The 23,901-nt window shown below is 41.6% G+C and overlaps 1 long non-coding RNA gene across 1 annotated transcript; it reads left to right on the forward strand.

Moving 5' to 3' along the window:
- The first annotated feature begins 4,227 nt into the window (after positions 1-4,227).
- Positions 4,228-21,673, forward strand: LOC143653039 (uncharacterized). Its single transcript, XR_013161045.1, has 3 exons — positions 4,228-4,307; positions 6,555-6,637; positions 21,235-21,673. It is a non-coding gene; the product is annotated as an uncharacterized LOC143653039 (long non-coding RNA).
- Positions 21,674-23,901: the final 2,228 nt, after the last annotated feature.

A 23,901-nucleotide genomic window follows, 5' to 3' on the forward strand; every position in this document is an offset into this window, starting at 1 on the left:
CACAAAAGAAAAAAAAGAGATAATTCTGCCTTCAGGGAGCTGGTGGTCTAGTTGGCCATAATTACAAAGGGATAATTGAAGGGTATTCTAATAAGGGCAATAGAGATGTGCTCAGGTTAGGGGTGATACTAAAAATAAGTAGCAGCATGATAGGCATGGGCACTGAGCAGTCCAAATGGCAGCTGGCCAGTGGTCCCCAGGAGGACATCTGGATGGATTCCTATTGGCTGGGTACAGGCTTAGGGCAGAATGGGATCCCAGAAGAGGGGCCTCTAGCTCGGTGAGCAGGATGGGGTGTTCAGGTGAACCTTCCTAGAGAAAGAGACAGTCTTAGGGGAAAGCGAACTTTGTCCAAGAGTGGGGAACATTCGAGGCAAGGCTCAGAGGCTGAAGCAGCTTGAGATGTAGGAGGAAATAGCAGTGAGCAGTCTGTCCTTGTGGATGGTGCAGTCTCCAGGGCAGAGGCAGCCCTCGTGGGACCTTGTGCAGGGTCCCAGCACGGAGGGCTTTCTAAGTCCACCTGGGAGCCTGGACTTCAAGGGCAAGGGTGGAGATAAGGGGTGAGTTAGTGGGGCTGGAGCACTGCCTTAAAAAATTTTTTTTTAACTTTTTATATTGTATAGTATAACATAAATACAAAGCAAGGAAAGGAAAAAGCAATAGTTTTCAAAGCACTCTTCTACAAGTGGTTACAGGACAGATCCCAGAGTTTGTCATGGGCTACCGTACAATCCTCTCAGATTTTTCCTTCTAGCTGCCCCAGAATATAGGAAGCTAGAAGGAATAAATATTTTATCATCACAAGTAGACTTTTTTTTATGAAAAATAACATATATACCAAAAACAATAAATTTCGAAGCACAGCATAACAATTAGTTGTAGAACAGATTTCAGAGTTTGGTATGGGTTACAATTCTCCAATTTTAGGTTTTTACTTCTAGGTGCTCTAAGGTACTGGAGACTAAAAGGAATATCAGTCTAGTGATTCAGCAATCATATTTGTTTGTTTAAACCCTACCTTCTCTGTATAACTCCAACATCATCTTTGATCTTTCTATCCCATTCTTCAGGGGTATTTGGGCTATGGCCATTCTAACTTTTTCACATTGGAAGGGCTGTCAATAATATGGGGTAGGGAGATGGAACTAGCTGATGTTCTGGAGAGGCTGGGCCCTCTGTGTTTCAGGACTTATCTGGTCCAGGGACCCATCTGGAGGTTGCAGATTTTTGGGAAGTTACCTTAGTGCATGGAACATTTGTAGAATATTATATAAGGACCCAGGTATTCTTTAGGATTTGCAAGAATGGTTTTGGTTTGGGTTTGGCAAGTTATGATAGGGAGCAATGTCTAACTGAAGCCTCCATAAGAGTGACCTTCAGAGTAGCCTTTCAACTCTATTCGGACTCTCTCAGCCACCGATACTTTATTAGTTACACTTCTTTTCCCCCTTTTGGTCAGGATGGAATTATTGATCCCACAGTGCCAGGGCTGGACTCATCTCTGGGAGTCATTGGAGCACTACTTTTTGTTTCCTTTTTTTAAAATGGCCTCACTTTTGTGACAAAAGTGATAAATGTCAAGTAAAAATTAGACATTTGTATGGAAATAGATACTCCAAATGCAGTTGAAAATCAAATGGTAGATATTAGAAGAAAAGATTTGTAGCATACATTACAAAAAATTTAGTAACACTTATCTAAAAGGAGCATTTTACAAGTTGATAAGAGAAAAGAGAATGGCCCTATAGATACGTGGGCAAGGAGAAGGTATAAATAGCCAATAACATAGAAAAAAAGCTCGCTCGAGCAAAGAATCAAGGAAATGAAAATTAGAGTAACAACGAGATACTGGTTTTAAATCAAATTGGTAAAATTGAAAATCGTTGGTAATAGCCATTTCTAGAGAGAGAAATGGGCAATTTTATCCTTAGTGGGTGGGGGTGTAATTAGGGCACAATCTTTTAACTATTAAGGTTTAAAATGTGAATATTATTTTAATCAGAGACTTCATTTTTGGAAACCTCAGCTGTGAAAATATCATGATGCAAAAAGATGGGTGACCAGGTTTGAGTCCCAACCCATACACCACGCCCCACACCCTCCCCTCCAAAAGACAGGTGAGATGTTTTAAAAAATCTAAATGTCAGTGCGTAAGGAAATGTTACAATAAAATACATTGTGCCCATGTTATACAATACTCATTAGTGACTTAGAGGGATGTTCTTGATGACTATTAAATGGCTATAATAAGATGTACAAAATAATTCCATTTATGTTAAAAAAATAAAAAGTAATATATGCTCACTATAAAAATTCAAGCTATTAAGGAAAATACAAATAAAAAGATAATCTCCATAAAATATAACCCCCAGAAATCAATCCATGCAGCTATCCAGAGAGAGGTCTTAGATATAGGGAATATAAAGGATCTTATTACATGTGCTACATTTAAAAAAAAATTTCAGATGTTTTTTATTTATTTATTTACTTATTTTATTTTGGGGTGTATGGTCCAGGAATTGAACCCAGGTATCCTGCATGGAAGGCGAGCATTCTACCACCGAACTGCCCGTGCACCCTGAAATTTCAGATGTTTTTTTATTCAAAGGTTCTCAAAAGAAATAAGCAGAAAAAGCTAACAATCTCATCAAATGCACAGTTCAAAAATGTCTTTTAGCATTTATCACAAGTCCTAAAAGAGAAAGCTACAGTTATCTTGAACCGGCAAAATAAGTTACCACTGGCAAGTTTGTGCCACTCGTAAAACAAAAATTTAGATTATCTAAATCTCTCTCTATGAAAATTTTCTTTCAATCTGTACAAAAGGTCTTTCTTCCTAAATGACTTTTTTTTCATAATTTAATGGTTGTCTACTATGTGAGGTTTAACTGATTTTTTTTTTTTTAATATACAGAGGTTATGTTTCTCAAATCTTACCCAGACGAGTATGGCACTTAGTCCAGACATTTCTAGCAGCAGATTTTCCCTCCCCTCTACCCAAGCTATCAAACTTCTGACCTAACTAATGCAAAAATTTCAAGTAATGAGTGACCTAGGTTTATAAACATACTAGGCACCAGGGGTTTAGGCTGGACTTTCACAAAGCAGTAATATTCCAGGGAGCACAGAACCAGCATTATCACAACTTTAAAAAAGGAAACAAAAACAAAAGCACATGGCTCTTATGACGATGCAATTTTCACTAGAATCTATACTTCTCAGAGCAGCACGTGCACGACTTTTAATAAAAATATTAAATATACTTTTACTTCGGTTTAAGAAAGAAGAAAGTAAAGTGAAATAGAAGGAATTGCTTTGTTTAATTAATTCTTCGGCACCAGAGATATTATTTCCTAACAGACCCCTCTAAGGGAAAATAGGAAACATTAGGAGGCTGGAGTTGGTTTTAAAATGACATATTTTAAATTTGCACAGTATTGATTCACTTCCTGCTCAGAGAGATGAAACCAACATCTTATGCTGCCCTCACCTCCCTCTTTTCCACTACATGATATTGCCAGTTATGTTATTATTTTATATTTTCAAATTTTGCAAGTTTTTATTCTGTAGATATAGTCATCTCAGTGTTTAAGGCTAAAGGTGAAACTTAAATGATTCTCTACATAAAACCAGTACTTTCACCACAGCCTCTCCATACTGATGTCCTTTCTTTTGGTCTATCTGTTGGTTGGTTCATGTATCAATTAGAATTTGCTTCCACTGCATGTAACAACAACAATAACAACAAATATGGTGGCCCAACCCAAATAAAAGCTCATTTATTTTATTTATAAAACAAGTCTGACAGTAGCAATCCTGGGAAAGTTGGACAGGTTCACAAATTTATCAGGTAGCCAAGTTCATCTCACTAGTCTACCGTCCTTAGAGTACAGGATAGCCTTTGTCTTCCTAGTTTGAGATGGCTGCCACAACTCCGCACATAGCATGGATGATGACTGAAGAGGGACGCCTTCCTTCTCTTTAATCAGACTCTTTGGAAGTCACACACCCCTCCTCTGCTTACATGCCATTAGCTACAACTTTGCGCCATTTCCAAAACTAGCTGCAAGAGAGGTGAGCAAAATAGTCTGATACCTCGTGGTAATGTGTGCCCCTGGAAATGTCAGGGGTCTTACTATCAAAGGATGGAAAAATGGGCATTGTGAGGTAAGAAACAGCCACTACCACAGCTGGATTTCATCATTAAATAGCTTTTCAACAAGGGATCATGAGTACTACACTCCTTGAATTCCTGCATATTTGGGAATGTATTCCAGTGGCCTTTATTCTTTAATGACATCTTGGCTGTAAATAATAATTTTGGTTTGCATTTCCTTTCCATCAGAACTTTAAAAATATTGCTCCACTATCTTCTGAAATTGTGTGTTATTACCCCAAACCCTGAGGCCAACCTGATTTATTACAGCTTGCTCATGACCTACTTTTCTATATTGACTCTTGAAGAATTCCTTAAAGTTCAACGACATTACTAGGTTATGTCTTGATGTTGATTTTCTGTATCATCTCCTTGCCTCCCCACTCGAATCCCTTGGGAATAGTGTGCTAATTAATCAGCATATCCACTAATCATTCCTTTCAAGAATTTTTATTTCTATCATTTATTATATTTCTATTTCATTTATCATGCTTTCTCCTTTGAGGATGTCAATTATTCTAATGTAAGGTCAGCTTTGTCTCCCAAATCTACTAAAATCTTGCAATATTTTTTGACCTTCATGTGTTTCTCCTCTTCCTGCACAGTGCTAATTTTAAGCAGAGGTGTTGCAGAGGGTCACAAGGGCTATGGGTGGCATCACTCCAGGGCACCCAATTCACACGAGGGACTAAGTCTATGGGAAGTCTCTAGAGCTGAGCAACTTGACTGCACATCTCAAGTCTTTATTTGGCATTGGTAATTGATTTTTCATATGCATTGGTTATATTCTTAATTTTTCTGATTTACTTATTAGTTCTATAATGTCATTGTTTTGAATCTTATTTTGTTTCCTTGGCTCTACGATTCTCTTTCCATATTGTTCTCTCTTTTCTAACAGACATATTGACATATAATTGACATATAATAAACTCTGCATATATTTAAAGTGGCAATTGTATAAGTTTTAACATATGGGGATGCTGTGGAACCATTTCTACCCTCAAGATAATGAACATGTAGGCCATCTCCTCCAAAGTTTCCTTGTATTCCTTTGTAATTCCTCCCTGCCACTCTTCCCTGTCCTCAGGCAACCATTTGTCTGCTTGCTGTCGCTATAGATTAGTTTGCATTTTCTAGAGTCTTATATAAATAGAATCGTAGAGTATATATTACACACGTACATACACATATGCAAGTACTTTTTTTGGAGGGTCTAGCTTCTTTCAATCAGCATAATTATTTTGAGACTCATCCATTTTGTTGTGTGTTTCAGAGGTTGATTCTGTTTTCTTGCTAAGTGCTATTCCATTGTATGGATGCACCTCGTTTTGCTTCTACATCTATACATTAGCCTGCTGATGCAATTTGGATTGTTTCCAAATCTGTACTATTTGAGGAAATGCTGCAGTGAACATTTGTGTACAAGTCTTTATGTGGACATAAGTTTTCTTTTCCCTTGGGTAAAACCCAAGCGTGGAATGGATGGGTCATATGCTAGGTGTATATTTAACTGCTAAAGAAACTGCCAAACTGTTTTTCAAAGTAGATGCACCATTTTGTATTCCCACCAGCAATGTTGCTGATTTCCAGTGTCCCTAAATCCTCTCCAATACTTGATATGACTAGTCTTTTTAATTTTAGACATCCTAAGAGATGTGCAGTGGTGTCTTCAGGTAGTTTTGAGTTTCTGTAATGAATAATGATGTTGAGCATATTTTCATGTGTTTAATAGCCCCTCATTTATTTTCTTGATTAAAATGTCTATTCAACTCATTTGACCTTTTTTAGGGGGGCATTGTTTTCTTATTGATTATTACGTCTTTGAATATCCTGGATACAAGTCTTTTATCAGATGTGTGATTGCAATTACTTCTTCCCAGTCTGTGTCTCATCTTTACATTCTCTTCACAGTATCTTTCGGAACAGCAGAAATTCTTAATTTTGATGAAGCCCAATTTACCAATTTTTTCTTTGAGGAATTGTGCTTTTGGTATTATATTTAAGAAATCTTTGCATCAACACCAAGATTTTCTCCCATGTTTTCTCTGAAAGGTTTATAGTTTTAGTGTTTATATTTGAGATATTTTTAGATTGGTGTGAGATATAGGTTAAAGTTCATTATTTTTTTGCATATACATATTGGTCATAGCGTCATTTAGTGAAAACACTATCCTTTCCCCTAAAAATGAAATCTTTGAATCTTGGTAAAAAACAATTGTCTGCATGTGTGTGGACCTATCTGTGACCTCTTCGTTCTGTTGCATTGATCTATTTGTCTATTTTGATGCCCAAACCAAATTGTCTTGATTAGTATAGCTTTATAATTAAGTCTTGCAATCAAGTAGTGTAAATCCTGAAATTTTTGTTCACCTTTTTAAAGTACTTTGGTTTACTCTAGGTCCTTTGAATTTCCATATGGATTTTACAACTTGAAGAAAACTGACATCTTAACAGTATTGAGTCTTCTGCCCTGTGAATAAGGTATGTCTCCATTTATTTGCCTTCTTTAATTACTTTCAGCAATGCCACACAGTCTCTCACAATTCTTGCCAGATTTATCCCTAAGTGTTTCATATTTGAGATGTTACTGTAAATAATAATTTAACATTTCAATTTCCTATTTTATTGTTCATAAATATTAATTCTTTTGATTTTTTTTTTTTTTTTTTTTTTTAAAGGAAAGACAGAGAGAAGGAAGGAAGGATAGAAGGAAGAAAGGGAAACATCTTTAAACATTTTCTTGTTTTATTGTATTCTGTTTCTCCGTTTTTGTTACATGGGCTGGGGCCGGGAATCGAACCGAGGTCCTCCGGCATAGCAGGCAAGCACTTTGCCCGCTGAGCCACCGCGGCCCGCCCAATTCTTTTGATTTTTATATATTGATCTTGGATCCTGTAACTTGGCAAAACTTACTTATTAGTTCTGGTAGCTTTTTTATGTATTCCAATTGATTTTCCACATCAACCATTATGTCGTCTGCAAGTAAAGACAGTTTTACTTCTTCCTTTCCAGTCTGCATGCCTTTTATTTCTCGTTCTTACCTATTGCACTTAATAAACCTCCGGGACAGTGTTGAAAATAAGTGGTGCGAGCAGGCATCCTTGGCTTGTTCCTGATTTAAGGGAAAAGAATCTAGTCTTTTCCCATTAAGTAGGGTGCTGGAGCTAAGATTTAGTTGATGCCCTTTATCAGTTTGAGGCGACCCTCTTCCATTCCTGGTTTACCTAGAATTTTTATCAAGTATGGATGTTGGATTTAGTCAATTTCCTTTTCTGCATCTATTGAGATGATAATATGGTTTTTCTTTATTGGGTTGCTAATTTTTGATGATCGGTTTTTGAATATTTAACCAACTACACATTCTGGAGATGAATTCCACTAGTCATGATATGTTATCCTTTTTACATGTTGTTGGATTCAAGTTGCTAAAATTGTTGTGATAAATTTTTGCATTATGTTCATAAGGGATAGTGATACATAGTTTTCTTTTGCAGTAATGTCTACTTTTGGTTTGGGTATCCAGGCACTACTGGTGTCATAGAATGATTTGGGAAGAATCCTTCCTTTTTTTCAGCTTTCTGGAAGTTTGTGTGGAGCATTTTTTCCTTAAAAGTATGGTTGCATTCACAACGGAAGTTGGAGTTTTTGGTTTGTGTGTGTTGCTGGGAGAAGACTTTTTAAATTAAAATACACTTTATAAAATAAATACAGGGCTATTAAGGTTTTTGATTTCTTTTTTTTTGAGAAACGCTTTAACTGTTAAATATGAGATATATACAAAGTGCAAAAAAGGAATGATTTTCAAAAAACACTTCAATAAGTAGATGCAGAACAGATTTCAGAGTTTGTTATGGGTTGCCATTCCACTGTTTCAGAGTTTTCCTTCTAGCTGCTCCAAAACACTGAAGGCTAGAAGAAATTTTTTTTCTTTTTTGTGAAAAATAACATATATTCTAAAAAGCAATAAATTTCAAAGCACATTGCAACAATTAGTTGTAGAACAGACCTCAGAGTTTGGTATGGGTTACAATTCTACTATTTTAGGTTTTTACTTCTAGCTGCTCTAAGATACTGGAGACTAAAGGAAATATCAACATAATGATTCAGCCATCATACTCATTTGTGAAACCCTTCCTTCTCTGTACAACTCCACCATCACCTTTGAGCCTTCCCCCACTCCCTAGGGGTATCTGGGCTATGTCCATTGTAACTTTTTCATGTTGGAAGTAGCTGATGATAATATGAGATAGGGGGATGGAACTAGTTGATGCTCTGGAGAGGCTGGTCCCTCTGCATTTCAGGACTTATCTGGTCCAGGGACCATTCTGGAGGTTGTAGGTTTCTGGAAAGTTACCCCAGTGCATGAAACTTTTGTAGTATCTTATATAATGCCCTAGGTGTTCTTTAGGATTGGCTGGAATGGTTTTGGTGGGGTTTGGCAAGTTTTGATAGGTAGCAATATTTAACTGAAGCATGCACAGAGTGACCTCCAGAGTAGCCTCACAACTCTATTTGAATTTTCTCAGTCACTGACCTCTTATTAGTTCTACTTCTTTCCCCCCTTTTGCTTAGAATTGCATTTTTAATCCCATGGTACCAGGGCCAGACTCTTCCCTGGGAGTCATCTCCCACACCTCCAGGGAAGAGTTTCACCCCTGGATGTCATGTCTCACACAGGGGCGAGGGCAATGATTTCACTTGCAGAGTTAGGCTTAGAGAGAGAGAAGCCACATCTGAGCAACAAAAGAGGTCCTCCGGAAGTAACTCTTGGGCATGGCTATAGATAGGTAAGCTTCTCCAGTACATACGTTTGCTTCATAAGAATAAGCCTCAAGAGCAAGGCTTGGCTTATTGATTTGGGTGTCCCTAATGTTTGACACAGTATCAGGGGGTTGATTTCTTTTTAAATGAGTTTTGATAATTCTTATTTTAATATGACTTTGTCCAATGTATCTAAATTGTCAAGATTATTGGCATAAAGCTGTTATAGCATTTCCTCATTTCCCACCTTTTTAACATCTGTAGACTCTGTGGTGAAATCATATCTCTCAGTCTTGACATTAGCAATGTTCTCTCTTTTTTTCCCTAATCAATCTAGATAGAGGTTTTAAAACTGTATTGACATTCTCAAGGATCCAGCCTTTGCTTTCATTGACTTTTCCCTTTCTCTTTTCTATTTTATTGATTTCTACTCTGACATTTATTGTTACCCTTCTGCTTGCTTTGGGTTTCATTTGTTCCTCTTCTGGTTTCTTAGGGTGGAAGTTGAGATCATTGACCTAAGACCTTTTTTTTTATTCTTGGTACAGGCATGTATTGCTACAAACATCTTTGTAAGAGCTCCTTTGGTTGCATGCCCCAAATTTCAGAATATTGTTTTCATTTTCATTTAATTAAAAAATATCCCCCAATTTTCCTTTTGAATTATTCTTTGAACAATAGGTCATTTAAAAGTATCTTATTTAATTTTCAAATATTTAGGGATTTTCAGATTTTTCCATTATAAATTTCTTCTTCAATTTCACCGTTATCAGAAAACACACTTTCAATCCTTTTACATCCCTTGAGATGTATTTCATGGCCCGGGATATGGCCTACCTTGGTAAATGTTCTGTGTGCCCGTGTAAAGAATGGGTGTTCTCCTCTTGATGGTGGAGTGTTCAATAATGTCAATTAGATCAAATTGGTGGATGCTGTTTTCAATGTCTTCTGTGTCCTTGCTGATTGTTTTTTCATTTTACAGATGTGATGGGTTTTTTAAAAACTGCAGTTGTATTGAGATGTAGTCACACAGCATAGAAATCATCTGCAGTATACAATCACTGGTTCACAGTATCCTCACATAGTTGTACATACAGCCCCATGATAAAATCTAGAATATTTTCATATTCCAGAAAAGAAAGAAAAAGAAAAAGAAAACCATAGTCCTCCTATACTCCTATCCTCCCATATTATTGACTCATAGTATTGATGTAGTACATTTGTTACTGTTGATGAAAGAGTATTAAAATATTACTGTTAACTGTAGTTTATAGTTTGCAATAGGTACATTCCCCCCATATGTCCCTCTATTTTTAAGTTCTTATAATAGTGTTATACATATACTGTAGTTCATGAAAGAAATTTTTATATTTGTACAGTTAATAGGACAGATTTTTTTTATTCATCACCATGATCAGTTTTAGAACATTTGCATCACTCCAGAAAAAGAAATAAAAAAAACATATATCCCATACCCCTTACTGCTCCCACTCATTGAGTGGAGTATTGCAATCTACTCTATTTTTTTAACCCTTTATCTGTCCCCTATTATTTATTTACTTTTTGTCCTTATTTTCTTACTCATCTGTCTATCCTTGCTGATTTTATGGCTACTTGTTCTATTAATTATTGAAAGAAATTAAAAACATCTGATTATAAGTGTGGATATATCTGTTCCTCTTTGTGAGTTCAACCAGTCTATGTTTCATATATTTTGAAGCTCTGTTACCATGTGCATAAGTGTTGAGAATTTTTATTTCCTCTTGATGGGCTAACTCCATTGCCATTATGAAATGACCTTCTTTTTCTCTAGTAACAATTTTTCCTCTGAAAACTATTTTGTCTGATATTGATATAGTCACTGAACTTTCTTAGGATTAAAGTTTGTGTGATATATCTTTTTTATTTTATTTTTAGCCTATTTGCAAGTTTATTGATATTTTTGTAGGTAGTATATAGCTGGAACTTGCCTTTTGCGTCAGTCTGACAATCTCTGCCTTTTATTTGGGGGAATTTAGACCATTTACAGAAAATGTGATTATTGATATGGTTGGGTTTGAATCAACCATCTTGTTATTGTTTTCTATTCATCTCACCTGTCCTTTTCCCCCCTTTCCTCTTTTTTTTTTATATTTTCATCTTGAAATTATTATAGAATAACAAGAAGTTGTAAAGAAATGTACAAGGACATTTCATGTACCCTTCACTCACTCTTCCCCAGTGTTATTACCTTGCATAACAATGGTTCAATATTCAAAGTCAGGAAAGTGACTTTGGTACAATTCACACAGCTTATTCTGATCCCACCATTTAGGCATGCACTCATGTGTGTATGTGTGTGCACTCGTGTGTGTGTGTGCACTCATGTATGTGTGTGCACCATGTGTGTGCAATGCTATGTGATTTTATCACAGGTGTAGCTCCTTGTAACTACCACCACAATCATATACACAACTGCGCCATCACCACAAGACTCCTTCTTAACCGCTTTCCTCCTGGTAACCATTAATCTGTTTTCATTGTTTATAATGATGTCATTTCATAAATGATATATAATTGAAAGTATACAGTGCATATTCTCTCAAGATTGACTTTTTTCACCCAGCATAATATTCCCCAAAGTTCATTCAAGTTTATCAATGTGCTGATAATGTGTTTCTTCTTATTACTGAATAGTATTCTATGGGACGGTTGTATCATCATTCGCTTAGCCATTCATTCATTGAAGGGCATTTGAGTTGTTTTCAGGGCATAAAGTTAACCTGAACATTTCTGTACCATTTTCTGCACAAAAATAAGTTTTAATTTTGGGGGGATAAATGCCCTAGAATGCAATGGCAGGGTCATATATTAAATCCATTTTTAGTTTTTTAAAAACTGCCGAACTATTTTGGCATAAGGGTGATAATACCATTTCATGTTGCCATTAGCAATGTATGAGTGATTCAGCTTTTCTACATTATTGCCAGCATTTGGTGTTATCTCTATTTGTTTATTTTAGCCATTCTAATAGGTGTGCACTGATATCTTGTGATCTTAATTTGCATTTCTTTAATGGCTAATGATGCTGAACATCTTTTCATGCATTTATTTACCATCTGTATAACCTCTTCACTGAAATTTCTGATCTTCTTTTTTACCCATTTTCTAATTGATTGTTTTTTTAATGTTGAGCTTTGAGAATTCTTCATGTATTCTAGAACCAGTTCTTTGTCAGGTATATGATTTTCAGATGTATCTCCCAGTCTGTAATTTGTCTTTTCATTCTCTTAACAGGGTCTTTCACAGATCAAAAGTTTTTAAATTTAAATGAGGTCTGATTTATCAAATTTTTCTTCTTTGAATCATGCTTATGATGCCAAGTCTAATAATGTATTGCTTAGTCTTAGATACCAAAAATTTTTTCCTATGTTTTCCTTCTAAAAGTTTTATACTTTTATGTTTTACATTTAAGTTCATGATCAATTATGAGTTAATTTTCATATAAGATGTGAGCTTTAGGTCATCTTTCTTTCTCTGTCTCTCCCTTTCTCTCTTTCTCTTTCTCTCTTCCTTCCTTCCTTCATTTATTTCTCTCTTTTTTGCCTATGAATATAGGGTTTCTCTGTTAACATTTTTTGAAAAGGCTATTCTCCATTGAATTGTTTTTGCACTTTTGTTAAAAATTAATTAACTGATGTGGGAGAAAAAGTGAGATGGTGGTATTCAATTTGATTCCAAGGTTTGGGAATTTGTGCAGTGCCCAGTATGTACACACACTCCATTAAGAAGTAATTGTGTGGTTGCTTAAGAATAAAATAAAAACAATTCTTTCTTTGAATTTATATGTATTTTTATAAAAAAACGACTAAGTTGTTAGGACAATGTTATATATTAAGTTGGATCTAATGATTAAATAAACAAAACTGTTAGGCATTTTTGTATTTTGGCCCTGTGAGTGCCACAAAGAAATTACCGAGACTCTAAGGATGCCAAGAGAACCAAGAAGTTTGGTACCTCTCCTTAGCCACTTTCATGGCTTCAGAAATCATCTAGTCAATAATGATCCCTAAAATAAACTTGCTCCATATGTATATACACATATATATGGAAATATGAGATTATTTGCAGGTTGTGTGGAGACAGAGCCAGAGCCATTTCACAAGCTCTTTTGATCATTCGTTTTGGGACTCAGCATTCCCCGCTATGAGGTTGAATCAGTCAGGACTCAATTGCTCAATTGGTTACAAGTGACAGAAACACAAGCCAAATTGGCTATAGCAGCAGAGGGAAAGCAGTGGCCCTGGTAACTGAAATGTGCTGCATTTCAGGTCAGGTTAGAGGCAGGCAGTCAGGCAGGAAGCTGGGGTTTTTCCATCTGAGGCTCCTTATTGGCTCCTGCAGTGACCAGAACAAGAGGACAAAAGTTTGAATTCTCGGCAACACTCTACCAGCCCTACAGCTCCAGTGCAGAGGAGGCTCTTCTTTTCCAGCAACTCCAGAAAAACTCCTGGAGCTAAATCTCATTCCAAGACAGGACTGCATGTCCCTCCAAAGATCTGAAAAGGTGGGATCAGCTCCACCCAGACTCTCAGGTGTGTTCTCCAAGGAAATTCTGGATCCCGAGGCTAGAAGAAGGAGGATGGATGCTGGACAAATAGAAATAGAAGATACACACTGCACAGGAACAGTCCCCAACCTTTCAGGGTAACTGAAGGGTCATGACAGAAAGGAAACACAGTTTTACCCACAGGGTCATCTGATTTTTAGGGAATATTCTGGGAACTAAGATCTAACGACTCAAGATGGGTTTTTGTGGGTTTTATTCGTGGTTGTTTGTGCCTAGAACAGTGCCTGGCACATCAGAGATTCTCAACATCTATGATTTGAATGAAAAAGTGAAATGCACTTATTTACTTCCTGTTCTGCTCCTACTACCCCCTCCAGGAAGGCCCAATCCTCCTGGGCAATAAAGGGATAATTAGAGCATCTGAGCATCAGGCTGCAACAACTGCTGTGCTCCTGAGTTAACTGATATGAGTCCCCTGGACCAAAGTTTTTCCAGGCGGCAATATTGCTCAAGAGCGTGGATAGGATGGTGTGGAGGCATGGCCACATGACTTTTCTAGAGTGATTTCAACCCCAGTGGGAGAAACCATGGCCACTCCAGGACAAAGATTCAATTTTGGCTTAAGAGAGCCCTCAAGTGCTTCCCCTTCTGACCTCTTCTTGGTCAGTAGTGCAAACCTTTCCCAAACTCCTCCCTGGACATTTTTCTAAGATGGAACTATGTTGGACTGCATTCACGCGGACTTTGGTTGCATTTGCATGTCATTTTCTCATTATGAAATGGGGAGGACCAGCCTCTTTTGGACTCCCTGTGCCATTTGGCCAACTCCAGGGGAGTCTCAGCTCACCTCGCTGTCAAGATGGCGAGAGTATAAACGGTCAGCTGTGATTCCCGTCCTTATTTTGTCTGTACATCCTCAAGGTCCTAGTGACCTGTATATTTTCCATGAACTTCATGGACTTCGGACGCTCTGAGCTTCTTCACTACTTTGACACATGACTACCCCCTCAGGTAAGAATTCATTTCCTTCTGATTGTTACTGCCAACTCACCAACATTTTTATGCACCACAAACACTGCAAAGCCTCTTGACCCCAGTGCAGGGTTTGCTCTAACGTGAGAGCTGCTTAGCTTCCTTCTGAGGTGAAGGGCTGAGGCTGGCCGTAGGCACCATGTCCCAACCTCAGCCATGGTTATTGGGGCTTCTGGAGACTTACTGCCCAATGGGAGTGAGGACAGAGGCAATGTCCTCTAGGATGGGAGTGATGAGGTCCTAGGAGACTCCCAGTTAATAATGTGGATTCAACTCTAACTGCTGTTTTGGGGTGTCTGCCAAGCGTCATGATGGGGTCAAGCTAATTGTCTGGGGGAGACTCACTGCTCAAAAGGAGAAAGCAACCAGTGGGCCTCTAATGAGACGTATCCGGGAAAAAAGCTGTGAGCCCCAAGCTTGCCAATATCTGAAACGTGGAGGGGAATGACAGGATGTTCACAGAATAGCAATAAAAATGATTGAGCCACCAGAGAGACTGATTTATGACAAAGGCTCTGAAGAGCTCAATGCACTTTTTCTGTGGCCCAGCAGAACTAGTGAGGGAAGGGGAAGGCGGTGTGATTCTCTGCAGAAGACCAAGCATGGGAGATTGGCAGGAATGAAGATGGGCTTTGAAGGGAGGGAAAGGGTACTGGGAAATAAGGAGAGGGAGTCTGCAGAAAGGGAGAGTACCTGTAGAGGAAAAGAAGATGAATTTTGGGGCAAAACTACAAGGACCCTTGTAACTGAAGGGCCACTGGGGAAGATTGGCAGTTCCCGGCCGGCATCAGCTGTGTGGCTGTGTCCTTCAAATGCTCAACAACTCTCTGTCAAGGTCAGATTGGGTCCTTTCCGTAGCACCTGCCCAGTCTTCTGTCTGGGGCATCTCTCCAGCTCCCTTTCACTGCCTAGGGTCATAATTAGTGGGGTGCATCATCTCCCCCCAACTGTGAGCTTCCTGGGAACCAGCATCCAGTCCAGGGCTTGACAGAGTTAGGAGCTCCAGGAAGACGATTAAATCGAATCACTAGGTTTAGGGTAGAAAGGGCTGTTCTGGGAGATGTTTGGGTTGAGGGTGGCGATCTCTCCTCGGGAAGCCCCTGCCTTCGTGCCTCCTTTTATTTCCATCCACAAAGGCCACTGGCTGTGGAAACCTCTTTCCGTTGCATCTAACAGGAGCAGCCGGCCCCTGGGGAATGAGGCTCCGAGACCCAGGACTGAGTCTTGAGGAGTCGCACGAGGTTGAACTGTTGGAGAGGTGTCTCCATTTCCACTTCCAAAATTACAGGGTAAAGCTCTTCAAAGAAGAGATGAAATAAGGGTAATCATAATAGTCATGGTGAGGCCCTCCATTTCGTTCCCACTTAGAGGTCACGGGAAAGCTTTCACGTCCATTAACCATTTGCCCTCCTAGCATCCTCGCCTATCTCAGTGGGTTGTCAGGAAAATCAAAGGTTTCCCCCAGGAACTGAGACTGCGAGCATGCCCCACTTTAAGCAAATCCTGCGGTGAGCATTGAGGTGAAGAAAGGCTGCTTTGCAGAGGGATTTAACAGAGTTATTTTAAATGACAGTTACCCCCCAGCATGAGAAGAAATGAGGCAATTTCCCAGAATGCTTGATTGATGGTCATGCGTCTTGCTGGGGACCAGCTGTATGCCTTTAGTGTCTAATGTGTGCTGAGCATGGCTATTTGTGCTGGGAATATATGGAAATGAATCTGATGTGATCTGTGCCCCAAGGGAAAAGAAATCTTTCAGTCTTTGGGTTGTCCTTCTTCATTATCTGTCCCTCCCCCCACGGCTGTCTCAGGAACTCTTTTATATGCTGTATATGGCCAGGACTGCTCTAGAACTGTCCCCCAAATTGGGCCAGAACCCTCCTCTGACACCGTTTTGTAATATAGCTTTTTATTGCAGTAACTAATACAGAGCACAAAATTTCCCATTTTAAGCAGATTCAAGTGTACAATTCAGAAGTAGTAATTATATTCACAATATTGTGTGAGCATCACTGACATCTGTTACCCCTCCTTTTTCATCACCTCAGACAGAAAGTACTCACCCATTAAGCTATACTTCCCTCTTTCCGCCCTGCCCCTCCCTGCCCCGGTAACCTATAAACCACCATCTGTCTCTATGAAGTTTGGTTCTTCTATATTTCACATAAGCGAGATCATGCAAGATTTGTCTTTTTGTGTCTGGTTTATTCCACTCAACATGATGCTTTCAAGGTTCATCCATGTTTGTGCATCAGAACTTCATTCCTTTTAATGGCTGAATAATATTCCATTGGATGTATATATCACACTTTGTTTATTCATTCATCCACTAATGAACACGTGGGTCATGTCTATCTTTTGGCTAGTGTGAACAATGCTGCTATAAACATTGGTGTACAAATATCTGGTACCTTTTGACCTGGAATTTGCAAAAAGAGGCATTTCCTCTGCAATAGAGGGAGCTGTAAGATGTAAAACTCAGAGCTATGAGTGGCCATGTTTGCTTCCCAGAGGAGAGAACTGGTCTTCATGGAGATGCCATGGCCCAGGCACAGAGAGGGGAGGAGACAACATGAGCTGGAGAGAGGCCTTGTGAAGTCTGGGATGCTGGTTTTAAGTTTCCGGACCCCACCCTTCCTGCAGTCTGCTTGTTCAACTCTGGAATCTATGATACAATCACTTCCTCCTTTTACTTGAAGCTGGTTCAAGTTAGCTTTATTTCCCTTGCAATGAAAAGAATTGCTAATAGAACCCTTTGCTGCAGGAAGATAAAATACACATGCACAGTTCCTTTGAACTTGCAAAGGTGGTTAAATGTGGTGGTTTAGAGGTGGGATTCAAATATCAAAGATTAGAACTACTCCACATGTCCACCAAATAGTGACTGACTTAAGATAAATTTTGGTGTTTCCAGACAAGGAAATAAAATGAAGTTGTAGAAAAAAAATGAGTAGCTTTCTATTCTGATATAGAAAGAGCTCCAAGTTGTTTTAAGTTTAAAAAGCAAGGTTTATGATGGGATACCACTATATACCTACTAGAATGGCTAACAAAAAACCTGACAATACCAAGTGCTGACAAGGATGCAGGTCAACAGGAACTCTCATCTATTGCTAGTGGGAATGCAAACTGGAACAGCCTCTTTGGAGCACATTTTAGTTATTTCTTATAAAGTTAATCATACAGTTATCATACAACCTAACCATTTCACTCCTGGACGTTTGCCTTAAGAAAATGAAAGCTTATTTCATCCATATCATGCATGGATATTCTTAGTACCTTTATTTATTTATTTATTTATTTTTACATGGCAGGCACTGGGAATCGAACCTGGGTCCTCTGGCATGGCAGGCAAGCATTCTTGTCTGAGCCACCGTGGCCTGCCCAGCTGTATTTTTAATAGAACCAAATTGGAAACAACTCAAATGTTCATCAACAAGTAATAGACAAAGCATGGTATATCCTACTGATGGAAAATATACATGTAATAACTTGAATGGGTCCTCAGGACATTGTGCTGAGTGAAAACAGTCGATCTCTAAAGGATATATACAGAACACTCTCGAAGTGACAAAATTATAGTGATGGGGACAGACCAGTGTTTGCTGAGGGGTGGGATTGGGGAAGGGTATGATATAAAGGGGCAGCACGAAGGGCCTTTTGGGTGATGAAGGCACAGCTGAGTTTTTGCTGTGGCTCTGCAAATCTATACGTGTGCTGAAACTCCACAGAACTATTTACCAAAAGCCTCCAAATTAGTGCATGTAAAACTTGGCAAATCTGAATAAGGTCTGTAGTTTAATTACTTGTATTGTGCCATTGTCAATTTCCTGGTTTTGATTATCACGCTATGGTAATTTAAGATGTTATCCTTGAGGGAAGCTGAGTGAAGGGTACATGGAAATTCTCTACTATTTCTGCTTCTATGTGAGTCTAAAACTACTTAAAGATAGGCAATTAAAATTTTTTATTAAATGAGGGGCAGAACAACAAGTATGTAATATCTGACCTTCATATATCTATAAAGGATAGGAAAAAGAATTTATAATCTTATTTGCTTACATGGGCCTAAAGAACTCTGGAAGTGAACATAAGGGACAGAACAATAGTTATTGAGAGAAAAGGGCTTGCAAATGCAGTATATATTTGAAACTTTCTGGATTTTGAATCATGTCTATGTTTTCTTAAAAATTAAGAAGAAATGAGCATGGACTTTGGAGTTATGCCTAATTATGTTTGAATCCCAGGTTGGAATTTACCAGATATGTTACTTTGTACAAGTACATATAACGTATCTAAAGGTTGTTATGAGGATTAAGTGAGTTAATAAAGTGTTTTTTATTCATTTCGCTTCTCCCCACTTTATAGATTTGGAAACTAAAGCAGAGAGATGTAAAAGGCCAGGCACGAGGTCACAAATTAGGAAATACTGGAGCTTGGGGTCAAATCCAGGCTTATCTTATTCCAAAGCCCATGTTCTTGAGCTTTTCAACCTCCAGCCCCTGTTTCCTGCTTAGCAGTTCCTTCTTTGAGTTTCTGGCTGGAAGAAGGAGGGCTGAGAGAAGCCACCCCACCCCTAGCACCGATGTGCTGCTCCCTCCAATCTCTTTTTGGCATCCAGATAGTGGCCTGCTGTCTTGGTCTCTGCAATCAGCTGCCCTGGGATGGGGCGGGTCATGGTTTGGTCTCGTGCAGGCACTGGGCTGAGGGCAGTGTGACCACAGAGCTACTGAGACGGAGCAGCATGACGGCTGGTGCTGGAACACATTTTAACAGAGTAAATTAATTTCACGTTCTAAACAGTAGCTTCTATTTTCTATTAAGTTGACGGCTTCCCCAGTACATCTTGAGCTGAGTGCATGTCGGGGCGGTGGTGGGCTCTCAGGCTTTCTGCTGGGAAAGTGGGTTTGGGGGAACCTGTACCACTGTGACCCTCTGTCCAGGATGGGGTGGGTGATGGGCTCATCCCCAGCCCCCGGGCAGTGCTCGGAGAGGTCAGCCTTTGGAGCGAGCGCTGGAGGGAGGCAGAGAGAGGTTAGGAGCTTCTTTCCTCCATTGCCACAACTCCAGACCTGGCCCGCACATTGTATGACTTGGTGAAAATCCTTCTTTCTGGGCTTTGGTCTCCTCATCTGTGCGATGGTTGACATGGACTCTAAGTTTCGTGTACTTCTAACCCTCTTTGGCTCTGTTCTCAATTTTGACACCAAAAAACAGAGTGAAGGGAATAGAAGGGACCTGGGCTTGGGCTGGGTGGATGTGTCAGGTTTTAACTTAGGGACAGTAAGTCACAAGGAAGAGAATGAGCAAAGACAGGGAGGTTTAAAAGTGCACCAGTTCATTCATTCATTCAACAAACGTCCATGATGCACCTATTTTGTATAACACTTTTTCTTAGATGCTTCAGGAATAGGGGCACACAATCCGTGCCTTTCAAGGGACTCAGAGTTTACTTGGGAGGCAGATGAAAAGATAAAGATGGTGCCCACAATAAGGGGTGCAGAGAGAAATGCCCAGGGAGGGAAAGTTGCTGCGTGGCAGAAGGGCAGGGAAGCTCACCAAGGAAAGGGAGAAATCCCAACCTACCCTTCCCCTGAGCAAAAAAACTGTTTTATTTCTGATACCGAGGTTCAAAGTGGTGTATCATGGATCAAATCCAAGCATGATAGATTTCACCGAGCCTCAGAAAGTGTGTTAAAAATTACAATAAACTTCTACCTGTAAAAATAGATTTTATATGAAACCTGGAATTCTGCTCTCGAAGGCCCAACTTCATGGGACCTGCATTCTGGCTTAACAACCGCTGGCTGGACCCGAGTTGAGGCTACCCCTGAGGACACGGGCTCCCCAGTCCCCACCACTCCCTGTTGTGTCTCCTGTCCTGTGAACCCCACCTGATTACCTTACCTCCCTGACATCTGATTTGGTGACTGCTGGTCCTGTTGGTCCCATAAAAGCTAACCAGCAGGTGGCTGGAGCATTCCCAGCCAGGTAGGTGCCCACCCCCTGGGAACTGCTGTGTACATCCCTCCAGGCCCACAGTCCCCCCTCCCACTCCTTGGCAGGTGCAGAAGCCAATTGAAGTTGTTTTTTGTTTTTTATTTGCTCATCGGAAAAGTCCTCCGAGATCCTCTTCCTTATTAGCAACCTGTACCCCACGCTGTGCTTAAAGTTCAGGGCGCCATAGGATACAGAGCCGCAATTAATCTCAGTCCCTGGGTTCTAGAACACTTAGAGCAATTATAATTTACTGTCGGAAAACCAATTTGGGGAAGCGGTGGTGTTCTTGCTCCTGATCAGGGCGCCCCCAAATGCCACTTCCCGTCCACCTGCTGCCTGCTGGGAGAGCAGGCCCTTTCCTCGCTGTGACCCTGGGAGCAGGCAGAGAGCAGAGAAGGCGGCGGGGAGAGAATTGGCAGCGTGCGAGCCGCCCGCGTGGGCACTGGGCTTGCCCAGCCTCTGCCGGCCACTGCCTCCAAGCTGGTTTCACCTTCCTGCTGCTGCAGGTGTTTCTTGTTTTTCAATTCGATCAGTTTCACGACCACCCACCATGTCCCTCTCATGTCCTTGCTACTGTGTGGCTGCTGGTGGGGGGGGCGGGGGGCAGACAGCAAGGCCCCGTTCCCTCCCCTCTGCCCTCACCCATTTCCCAGCCACTGCCCCTGCTTCCTGGGGCCACCCTCAAACTTCCAGCTCAACCAACAGGGTTTCCTTTGTTTCTTCTTTTCTGCCCAAGGCCAGATTATCGTATCATCCGAATGACTCCCAGATGACGGGGCCCAGTGGATTGCACCAGGCATGTTTCCAATGAGCATCCGAGATGCAAGAGTGAAATGCCGTGGCTTCGAAGAAAACCCACAGGTCCAGTGCAGTCCTGAATGCACAGTGCTGCACACAGCTCTCTGCCTCTGTCTCTGTCCACCTGCTGGCCTGCGCTGGCCACGTCAGAAGGCACGCCCTGGCGGTCTGCAAGCCCCGGGCTCAGGGTGATGCGCACAAGGGCCGGGGATGAGAGCCTGATGCATGACGAACTTCACAGAAACACATCTACACACCAGTCCCCGTGCAAGTACCAACACCCTCAGGGAAATGAGCTGAGAATGCCAGTCCTTCCTTCATTTGTTCAACAGATATTCATAGGCCCCAGACCTGTGCTAAGTCTTGGAGATATTGAAATAAATACATCTTTGTTCCTAATCCCAGTTTAAAAGTATCCATAATTCAGTGCAATAAGAGCTTGATTAGAAGCCCATTTAGGGTTTCAGGGGTGGGGGAGGGCCATGAGAGGGGCCCCTGATTGTCTGGTGTTTGGAGGGCTTCCTGGAGAAGGTGATATTTGGACAAGGTGTAAGTTATTCTGTACTTATCTCCAATGCTGCACTAAGTTTATCCGTTTGTGTGTTTGCATTCCCAAGGATCCTGGGAGGCCCTTTAGGGAAGGGACCCCTGTCTTAGCTACCCTTAAGCAGTGTTTGGCATATGGGGCAATGTGTGGGGTACATGCACACTGGCTGAAGGGACGGATGAGCCCTTTCCAGGCAAAGATGGTGGAGAAGAGAGGAGGGGCAGCCAGGCAGGTGGAAGGGTGCAGGGCTGCAGGGTGGAATACCACTCCAGGTGCCCAGAGAGCAGTGTTGGAAGGAAGTGCAGAGAGCACAGGAGCCTAGCAGGGCATCAGCACAGAAACAGCCTCTGTGGTTGCACAAGCCACAGGCTCTGACACCTTCAGGAGCAAGGCAGACAACAGATGTTGGGGAAGGAGGCAATGGAGAGGACATAGGCATCGGCAGGCCCATGGAGAACTGAAAGGTAACTGCTCCACCTAACAGCGTTGGAACACAACATGCACAAAATGCTGTTGTGTTGGCCAAATAAAATATTTGGGTCCTCAGGTCACGGGTTAGCACCCCCCCATGTCCCCTCCCCAGCTCGGTACTGTAAGGTGGGTGATGTGGTACAATAGAAGGGTCCTGCTTGAATTTCCAGAGAGCTGGGAGCAAATCCTGCTCCCACTGGCTGGCTGAGAGGCCTTGGCCCAGGCTTCGCCCCGCTCTGCCCCTCCGTGTGCCCCTGATTGTTCACTTGCCCGGCCACCTTCCAGGTAGGTCGAGTTGATGGAGGCTCAGTGCTCTGCAGATCCACGAGAGGGGCTTTGGTTCTGGGGTGCAGCGAGGTGATGCCTGGCTCCCCATGGAAAGAGGCGTCCTGATGGGCAGCCCTGCAGTAGATCCCCTGAGATGTCACACTTTTAGGCGTTTCTGTGAGAGCAGAAAATGCCCCTGCCTTGAATGGAAAAGAAGGAGATTATGTCACTGGAAGGACTGGAACACAGAGAGGGGCTGGGGTCACCTGAGAGGAGCCAAAGTGGTGGGAGAGGATGCTAGCAAGGAGTGGACACTCCCAGGGAGGGGGTGCTCCAGGGCTTCCTCTCCCCAAGCTTGATGCCCTGGGACCTGGTGAGGGCAGGAACAGGCTCCGAAACAAGGCCAGGTAGAGGGGCTCTGATGCCGACATCTGCAGGCCTGGGACAGAAGGCAGGGCAGGGGGTCTCATAAACAACTCGCTCCGCTCACAGCCAGGCTCAGAGCTCCCACCACCTCACCAGGGTCTGTGCCCGGAGCTCACCCTGCCCCCATCTGGGTGCCTGCCTAGTGTCCACCAGGGCTTCAGGGCCTCACAGAGCAGCCCCAGCCCTGTCTATGGGTGTCATTAGGAGGGGGTCCTCCTGTCCCCAAGGGCTGTGGAGGATTCTGGAGATGCTTGTGGGGAAGGGCCCTGGCACCCTGGTTTCCAGACCTTTTCTTTAATTGGTCCAGGGAGAGGAAGGAGTCTGCCTGGGGTCTCGATCAGTTTAACTGAACTCCTGCTGACCTTGGTTTAGCCAGAACTCTCTTCAGTGCCCAAGCGTGCAGGGGTCCAGGATGCAGAGCATCTCGGGGCTGAAAGAAACTGGAGGTTGATTTGATGTTCCTCTTGTCCCCACCCCTCCCACTTGCAGATCTGCCTTCCCTGTTCTCTGTGATTTGGAACTAATTCCCTGTCTCCAGGTTCCCCAAGCCTGGTGCTCCTGCCCTCTGGGGAGGGGGGCCCTGGTCCCCAGGCTCTGCCTGGGCCATCACTGCTTCCTGGAGACTCTTAGTCCCGGGGGCAGGGCTCTGCTTTGTCCATCCCTCAATCTCCAGCACCCGCAAAACAGCATGAGAGAGCTGGTGACTGGCTTGGGCCCCAAAGAGAAGCTGCCATTTTCTGACAGGGGCCTGGGTGCTATTTTGAAGGTGTTTCTTCCTCTTTTTTTAAAAAATATTTTTATCGATGAATCTTCACACACATACAGTCCATATATGGCATACACTCAATAACTCACAATATCAGCACACAGTTGGGTATTCATCACCATGATCAT

The sequence above is a fragment of the Tamandua tetradactyla genome, chromosome 13 (assembly GCF_023851605.1).
Source record: "Tamandua tetradactyla isolate mTamTet1 chromosome 13, mTamTet1.pri, whole genome shotgun sequence".
Lineage (NCBI taxonomy): Eukaryota > Metazoa > Chordata > Mammalia > Pilosa > Myrmecophagidae > Tamandua > Tamandua tetradactyla.